Consider the following 8,589-nt stretch of genomic DNA (forward strand, 5'->3'; position numbering starts at 1 on the left):
AATAGGTGTCACCTTATTATCCATATATTATAAAACGAGGAGTATTTATGGTTACTAGTCCATATTATATAAAACGACATAAAAAGTAACATTTTTTATTAAAAAATAAAAAAATAAATTTGATATGCTACGGGTCAATATGCTTCTCAAATGGGCCTATTGGGCCTTATGGGCCAATTTATGTTTATCATTTGTATAAATGGATCAAATAGGTTGTATATACACATCTTTTACTCGAATGGGCCTATTGGGCCTTTACACTCGTTTGATATCTCCTAGGCCTATTGGGTCTACATACTTGTTTCATATCTCATGTGAGTTGTGTGTATGTATATATGGATATATGTATGTAATTTCCAAAAGATCCACATCGTTTGATAACTCATGGGCCAAATGGGTTGTATGTGCTTGTTTTTCACTCGAATCGGCCTATTGGGCCAAATTATGTTCATCATTTGTATAAACGGGTCAAATGGATTATATGTGTCTGTCTTTACTACTTAAGGGCCTATTGGGCCTACATACTCGTTTCATATCTCATGTGAGTCGTGTGTATGTATATATGGATATAAGTATGTAAATTCAAAAGATCCACATCGTTTGATATCTCATGGGCCAAATGGGTTGTATGTGCTCGACTTTCACTCGAATGGGCTTAATGGGCCAAATTATGTTTATCATTTGTATAGATGGGTCAAATAGGTTGTATATGCAAATCTTTTACTCGAATGGGCCTATTAGGCCTAGTGGGCCTTCACACTCGTTTGATATCTCATAGGCCTATTGGGCCAACATACTTGTTTCATATCTCATGTGAGTCGTGTGTAAGTATATATGGATATATGTATGTAATTTCCAAAAGATCCATATCGTTTGATATCTCATGGGCCAAATGGGTTAAATGTGCTTGTTTTTCACTCGAATGGGTCTAGTGGGCCAAGTTATGTTCATCATTTGTATAAACGGGTCAAATGGATTGTATGTGTCCATCTTTCAATCGAATGGGCCTATTGGGCTTACATACTCGTTTCATATCTCATATGAGTCGTGTGTTCATCAACTGTTTAAACGGGTCAAATGGATTATATGTGCTTGTCTTTCAATCGAATGGGCCTATTGGGCCTACATACGCGTTTCAAATGGGTTGTATGTGCTCGTCTTAAATAAAACGAGGTTTTTTATGTATAAGTTAGTGGGCCTTCACACATTTGATAGCATTTTTAATATCAATCATTATAATAATTGACAATAAACTTAGTGAGTCGTGGTTATGTATATATGGATATATGTATGTAAATTCAAAGGATCCACATCGTTTGATATTTGATGGGCCAAATGGGTTGTATGTGCTCGTCATACATAAAACGGGATGGTTTATGTATATAAGTTAGTAGGCCTTCACACAAATTACTTATATATAACTCAACTTTTTTCTCACACCTAAAATGTACAAAACAATTGTTTTATGTAATGTTGAGCATTTTTTAATTTCCACCATTATCATGATGGACTATTAGCGGATGATGAGCGAATCATAAATTTTTTTTTAAAAAAACTTATATAAACTTATATAGTAAACGTATCAGTTAATACAAAGAGATTTTTATGTTAACATATCAAGTATTTTATAATTATTAATTTTTTTAAAAAAAACTTATAATAAGCTTTGTATCATCTACACGCTCATATCAAATATTTCGTACATTATTAAGAAAATTATAGGGAAAAACTAAATTTTACCGTTATAAAAATTTATAATAAGCTTTTCAACTAATTAAAATACCTCGGTTTACAGCATATGGATAATACAAGACACCTATTGATGGAGAATTAAACGGAGTTAAAAGAGGTGACGGTTGTGTTACACTTTTAGTATAGTAAAGATGGATAATATAAAATCTTAACAAAGAGGGGTAATAAGTGATAATTCCCTGAAAATATAGGGGAACTTTATATATTTGACTCATTTATATAAAACTCACCGTTTTAAATCATATCCACCATATTTTTGATTATGACATGTCATTCTCTGACATGTCAGTGCAATAGTGCAAAGTTATTTACACACCGTTTTTTACCCCATTTTACTTCATACGAACCGTTTTCATCACCAAAACGGGGAGTACTACATAAAACGGGCCGTATGACCGGTGTGTAGATCAACAGTTGCCGGTATGTAAGTAGTAGGACCCTTTTGTTGCGCTTGATTGTAGTTGTCACTTGTCATTATACCTGAAAACCATGTAAACTTACAAATTGATTAAGACCAAAATGTAGATGGAAAAATCTCAATGTATTTGACAATTTGGGTAATTTGAAAGTCTTGTAAACATGAACGGCTTATAAATTGGTACTGTATATGCGTACATCCATCTCAAAGACCTGCAATGAGGACACATGTTATTTACCTTTTCAAGTATTATCCAAATCAACAGATTAAACTCTTAACTAGGGGATTACAATTTACAAACATGCAAACGGGTGCCATTATCCTTGTTTAAGTTATTTGGGAAAAATGAGTATTTGGATCAAATGAATGTATTTGACCGTGATACGATATCTTTCTTTATGTTTTCTAATTTTTTTCAACGTGGATCTCTTATTTAAATGTTTGTTGAAGAGATGTAACTTTTCAGTTGTAAAAACTTTTTAACTTGTTTTTAGTAAAGTAACTTTTTATATATGAAAAGTGCATCTTTTCATACTTTTTAAATGCACATTTTTATCGTCAAACATCTACACAATTTGTTTCATACAAATCGTGACGAATTGTTTCATACAAATCATGTGGACGTTTATTTAAAAAGTATGAAAAGATGCACTTTTCATATAAAGTGCTAATGGTGTCCCCAAAGATAAAGTGCTAATGGTGTTCCCAAATAGACGTGACCGTCGAAAGAGATTTTAGAGTAGTTTGTTTTAATTCTTATCGCACTTTTGCACTATATGTGCCTTTTTTTCCTTTACCATTCTTACCTCCATTACACTCTTTATATAGTTTTGCAGTTTTTTATGGAAAAAAAACTCTTACATATCTTTCTCGTTTCATAATAATAATATCTCGTTTTGGGCTTTTTTCTTCATATTTAAAAATTTTCACCACGCTGTTAGTGAATCTTTTATATCACCTTATTTATTGAGGTACTATAGAAACAACGTATATACGTGCAAATATATCAATTGCAAATAAAACGTGTTACACATAATTTTTACTAGTTTATGATGTAAACTAACGTGTTGTTTCAACAAACCTAAAAAGAGTTTTTGTTTTTATCTATGGTTAAATCCCTTTCGATAACTAAGCAAGTAAGCATGTTAGTTAATAATGTGACATGTTGGTGGAAGCACAAAGGCACCAACCACATCTTTCTTCAACGTACTTATACACTAGCGTTTGATCGGAATACTATATATCATGATATAGAGTCAGATGACTTCGTTGATCAACTATTATGCTGATATGGTCACACTAACACTTTGATGCATTGTAATAACACAAATATAAAAGAAAATTTTAGAATTTTTCTAAAGATGATACAACAAGCGATATAAAGATGCGTTAGTTTGAATCTGAATAGCTACAACTAACACAAATTCTTCCATTAGACCGTGTATAATTAAATAACTCATTCTACTTGAATTACCTGAATAGAAAAAGTCTTATGTGTTTTAATTTACTTGTTTGAAATTTAAGCAATTACATGTTTTTTTACAAAGTTTTTTTTTAATAGTCTTTCTAACCATTTGATTAAGATATTTGATTTAATCAAAAGATGAAATCAAGTGAAAGAAGTTATATTGGATTACATTTTTCTATCATGTTTTGTATTATAGGAATAAAGGAAGTGTTATTTAAGAACCCAAAAAGAAAAAAAAGAAAAAAACCTTAAGAATCATTCTCGACCATACATACATTCTTTCTCTCTTTCTCTTTCTTGAATTAAATAATAAAATTCACCCAAATCTTTATCTCACAAACCGTAAATCGTTAGACGAAACAAAAAGCATGGGTAGTCTTAAAATTTCATTCTTTTTCATTAAAAATCCAATTCGATATAATTTTGAGGACTTTTTAATTTTCACATGTAAATTAGTAAATGAACATATGTACACAACAATGAAGGTTAAGGGCGGAGCCCGTCAATCCATGGGGGAGCCATGGTGGCCAAGGGCGGAGCCCGTCAGTCCATGGCGGAGCCATAACGACTAAGGGCGGAGCCCGTTAGGTAGATCACCCATCATCGGTCCCCCCTATGACCTATCACCCTCTATGACTTATCACACTATGACCTATCACACTCAATGACCTACACCCCCACCAGCTTTGGTTTATGAATATCCTTAAGGGCGAAGCCCGCTCCGAATCATAAATTTTGTTCAACCTACACATGTGTAAGTTATGTGTAAGTACCAAAAAGAAAATGAAAATTCAAAGGTTGTCAAAAGTATATCAAATTGGATCTCTAATGAAAGAGGACGAAATTTTACGATTACCCATGCTTTTTGTTTCATCCAACGATTTACGGTTTGCGAGATAAAACATTTTAAATGATTTGGGTGAATTTTATTATTTAATTGAAGAGAGAAAAAATGTATTGTACAAAATGGTTCTTGAGTTCTTTTTCTTTTATGGGTTCTCAAAATAACTCACCCCTAGAGAAATAATATTATCTTTTCTATATTTTATATTAAGCTTTATATATTCGTATCACCATTTTTAATCAATATATCACAATAAACATATTTTATAACTAACTGTAAAAGACAATAATGTGTATTTATGCATGGTATATCTATAAAAAAAATGGTATGAATATCATTATATCACTAATCTTTATATTATGCCATATGCTGGCGTGTTGATAAAAGATTTATAGCCGTCACATTTTTTTTTTAACAGTGAACAAAAATAATTATCATTAGAATATGGATCCAACAAACCATTGGACACCATAACAAACCATTGGACACCATAATCACGTTACATGCCCCAATACTTTAGAGGACCCAACGATATTATTTTATTTCCAAAACTCTCTTTAATGAATCATATACCAACAATGAAGTATAAAACATGAAAATGATTAATCAACCTAATTAGTGTGTTTAAAGATATGCCTAAGACTTTAAGAATTTGACATATGAATTTCACTAATTCTCTCTCCTAATCTTGCTCCCTGATTTTTCCACATATCACCATGTTACAATTAGACACATCTTTAGATACACCAATTAGGTTGATTTATCATATCCATAAAACATTTATCATACGATACATCATTTTTTATAAAACTAAAAATTGAAAAGATAGATAATTTGCAAAGATAACTCGAAGTTAATGATAAATCATATTAGTCACACGTATAAAGTCGTGCAAAATATATGTCACTATGTGCACACAAAACAAAATATAACTTGTAATGTTTATTTTAGTTTTTTGTTTTTCTTTTCAAAGTATGTTTGTAAAATAGTTATTGCTTTTTCAAGAAATGGTACTCTTAGTACACTCTTTAGTCACCAGGTATTATAGATAGTGATGTTTCTAAAAAGGTGTTGTGTCGAGGAACATGACTTCACCCTTTTGGACTGAAATGGTCAAAATTATTGTAATCATGTTTGTCCCGCAATATTTAGGTTGATTGGTCACAATAATCTTTTATATGTTGTTTAATAGAAATAGAAAAGCTGTTTTCATTTGATTGAACAGATTAAAAAAATATGAATACATGTCTTTATTCTAGAAAAGAGAAAGGTAAAGCGAAAGCAAGATATATATTTTCTTTTAGCCCTTTCAATCCTTTTATGATGCCTATTTTTTTTTAACGGTAAACAGTATATATTTTTATGAAACGCTTTTATTAAAACTTGTAGTTTTTCCTTTGTTGTGGTAAACGTCGATTCCGGATACTCTCATAGTCTCATAGCTACCAACACTAAGCCTGTGTTTATGAGTTTATTTATGAAAGAAAAAGGAAGAAGAGAAGAGAGATGAATAGAAGAGAAGGAGTAGATTTTTTTTCCTTTTAAATCATCCCAAAATTAGGAAGAAAATATCCTTAACAAAATCTATTGAATTCTCCTTTCATATCTTTTTATTTCTTTTCTCTTCTTCTTTTAAATAAACTCAAGAACACAAAAAAATTTAATATCCTTCATGATCCTTTCATTTCCTTTTAAAAAAAAACTCAAAAACATACCCTAAAGGACTGATGGTGGACCGATTATGGTTGTTATTAATCATCTTTTGCCACAAATAATAAGACACTAAAAATGAGCTTTTATAAGAGTATATTTTTTTTACGTTGCATGATTAAGTATGGTGTTTATAATGTATTATTATATATATAATATTAGAAAGCATTTTTTTTGGAACAACAATTGTGTTAAAATAGTTAAGGATTTTCGGCGGATGACCGAAAGACACCAAAAATATTACATGAGGTATTTAGGATATATCTGGCATATTGGCCAAGTTAAACTATAATTTCTGCTACGACATTTGACTAAAAAAAAGGAACAAAAAGCAATATCATGAAAAAGATTTATGCTTGACAAATTATTGCTTTTGAACACCGCCGCATTCCGATGTCTCCATATAATCCACCACACTAAAACATGTTGTCTTAACAATGTTTCTGCACTTCTTCGTAGCTCCACCATCCCGCCCAAAATGTCGATATAATGCACATCCGGAATCACAAGCTAGAGCCATCTAAAACATATTATAAAGCAATTAACAAAGAGAAAAAATAATGTACCTATTTACCCATCTATATCATTCAATCCTCTAAAAACTTACCTTATAAATTATCTAAACTACTTATAATATTTTAATTTCGCAGCTACTATCATTTTCAACACTATCATTACTAGTTACCACTGACCTTCTATATCTTACCTTCGACATCTTCGTACCTAACCTGCTAGTGTCTTATTATTAAATAATGTATATATGTGTGTTTGGTATGATCTTAGGGTGGGGGAAAGTTTCCCCACTCCTCCCCTCCCCTCCCCCGATTTTGCTTTTACTCCTCATCTTCCCTCCCTTAATGCTAGGAATGTCTCACCATCCTTCCCCTCCCCTCCCCACCCTTTCTATATAATTTATTTTTTTCTATTATCTTAAATAAAAACTATTTTTTCGTTTAACAAAAATAAAACTAAATATGATGATAATAATAGTATATAACTTAAAGGTGTGCTACTATTATTGCATATAAAATTTTTAACTAAAAAAAAGATTGTTGTCATCCACTCCTTACCTTATCTTCTTCTCACTTCGTTGTTTTTACTCCTTGTCTTTCATCTTAAATTTCTAACCCCTTCTCACAACTAACATATCACGTATTCTGCTTCATTCATGATTTCATTCATCTATCTACTTCTATATAACATATATGTATACTGTATCTCTTTCCTTTCAACAACCATCACCATAGACAATGGCAGCAGCAACAGAAAGAAAATAAAGAAAAGAAACAGAAACACACAGGGGAAGAAAAAGATAGAAGGAACTTGACTTTGGACTGGTCAAACTGGTTGGTGAATCCTATTATGTGAGGACATCACTTCTAGTCTAAGTTATTTATTTATTATTATTATTTTGCGAGTTATGATCGTAGCGCAGTTGGTTTGTATCTTTTGTATTCCTATATATCATGACTATGTTTGGTTTGATCTCTAGTACCTTGCTAGTAGATCCCTTTATTAATATAACTATTCTGCCGTTCTAAAAAAAATAAAAAAAATAAAAAGGTAGAAGGAAAAAACAGAGGCAAGAAAAAAAGGTTTTTTTTTTTAATCAATTATTGGTAACGGTCAAAAAGGTGGAGATAGACCCGGGGACGACGCTCTCCAGTCCACTCACCACCCAACCGGTACCGGTACCACAGAGCGGTGTTTCCTCCGGTACCGAAGCGGTACCTAATTGGTGTCGCTCCACTCCGTCCACCCTTAAAGTAAAGCGAAATGTTACATTGACTAGACATAGATAGGAGTTGCATGATTTACTTTTGTATTGTAAGACACTAGCATCTTGCTATATTTATAATGAAGTTTGTTGGCCGTTTTAAAATAAAAAATAAAAAGTTGCATGATTTACTTTCCAATTATAGTTTCATAACAAAAATGTAAAGCCAAAAAAGCACTTTGCTTTATTCTTCTTCTTTCTACTTCACGTCCTTGTCATAGAAAAGGGAAGTCATATAATCAGAAATATATTCACGAAAGTGTTTTTTTTTTTTTTCTAAAGTACAAAACTACAAATCATTTTAATTAAATTAATTAACAAAGAACACTATCTTATTTTGTTTTTTGAACTTTATATTGAAAAACACATGTAGTAAAACTATATGCTTTGAATGAAGCTCTTTTGAAATTGACAATTTGAGTATTTGGTTAATTTAACGAGATAGAGAGCTTGATTGATCATTGATGATGGTTGAGTTCTTTAAATAACATTTAAAGTAGAAACTTTATCCAACATTATAAAGGGACATAAGGGGTTGTCAACGGATGGAATATGGATGCGTGGTGGATGTGGCACCATCACTCAACACCGCCGTCAACGGTCCACCACGTGTCGTGGTA

This window comes from Erigeron canadensis, chromosome 5 (assembly GCF_010389155.1).
Source record: "Erigeron canadensis isolate Cc75 chromosome 5, C_canadensis_v1, whole genome shotgun sequence".
In the NCBI taxonomy this organism is placed as follows: domain Eukaryota; kingdom Viridiplantae; phylum Streptophyta; class Magnoliopsida; order Asterales; family Asteraceae; genus Erigeron; species Erigeron canadensis.